Below are 1370 nucleotides of genomic sequence, written 5' to 3' on the forward strand. Positions count from 1 at the left end.
CCTCTTCTGGAGTGTCTGAAGACAGCTACAGTGTACTTACATATAATAAATAAATAAATCTTTAAAAAAAAAAAATCTCATCAGTACACACATTTTAGTAGTTCTGTCTTTGGTACCACAAATAGATGGCCACAAAAAGAAAAAGTTTCTAAAGAGGTAGCAAACCTGTAGATTAAAAGATAAGACATAAAACACATTGTGCAGCTCTGTCAGATTCTGGTTTCAACCTGAAAACTTAGAACAATATTCATGAAGAACAGGAGAGATGATGACCCTGATTAAGAACACTTGGCTGCTCTCGCAGAGGATTCAGATTAAATCCTAGCACCCACACATGGCAGCTCAGCCATCTGTAACACCGGTGAGCCAGTGCCCTCTTCTGCCCCTCTTGAACACTGTATATACATGTGGTATACAGACATACATGTGGTATACAGACATACATGCAGGGAAAACACCCATATATGTGAAATGAAATTAGAAAAAATTAAAATATTCATGAGACAAGTGTGGGAACTTTTGGATATTAAATGAGTACAGATTGCACTTTGCATGCTGTAGGCTCAGCACCAGCCCCTCTTCCCCAAAGCCATTCCCCAAAGCAGTGGAGATTTCCCTCTAATACTCTAATTGTATTTCTCACATTAAGTTAAAAAGCTTTAAAGTCATTGTAAAATTTCAGGTTAATTTTAGGACATAGTAGAAGTACCTGCTACCTGCTGCTGAAGTCAGTGGTGGTCAGTGGAGTCCTAACTAACCCTTAGGAGAGTAAACTCTTTCTCAGTCCTCAGGAGATGAAATGCCTCCCTAATTTTCTTGATATCACTCAATGCTCTCCCTTAAAAAACAAAAACAAAAAACTCTTTACAAGTAATGTGTATTTACATGTGGGTGCATGGTAAACCTGAGGACAGTTTTGGGGAGTTGGTTCTCTCCTTATCTCGTGAGATGAGGGAATGAAACTTGGGTCACCAGTCTTAACAGTAAGCGCTTTACACTTTGCTCCATCTTGGCAGTCCAGAGAGTTAGTTCTTTTCCACTGCAGAAGTTGCTGTCCAAGACTGCCTTACTCTCTACCTTCCAACCAAGATCTTCTTTCAGTTTTGATAATCAATTTGCTTAAAGAGCAAGGTTAACAAGAATGAACTGGGATGATTAAGATTTATAAATTAAAAGATAACTCAGTCCAGTTTCACTTTTGCTTCTTATTATGGCACCAAATGAAAGTTGTGCTTTGCTGGGCGTGCTATCGCACACCTTTAGTCCCAGCACTCAGGAGGCAGAGGCAGGTGGATTTCTGAGTTCGAGGCCAGCCTGGTCTACAGAGTGAGTTCCAGGACAGCCAGGGCTACACAGAGAAACCCTGTCTC

General features: G+C 40.4%; 1 protein-coding gene across 1 annotated transcript in view; it reads left to right on the plus strand.

Moving 5' to 3' along the window:
• Gins1 (GINS complex subunit 1) overlaps positions 1-1370 on the plus strand; it is a 22556-nt gene that overhangs the window by 16327 nt on the left and 4859 nt on the right. The gene's annotated exons all lie outside the window — the stretch shown is intronic.

The sequence above is a fragment of the Mus caroli genome, chromosome 2 (genome assembly GCF_900094665.2).
Source record: "Mus caroli chromosome 2, CAROLI_EIJ_v1.1, whole genome shotgun sequence".
In the NCBI taxonomy this organism is placed as follows: domain Eukaryota; kingdom Metazoa; phylum Chordata; class Mammalia; order Rodentia; family Muridae; genus Mus; species Mus caroli.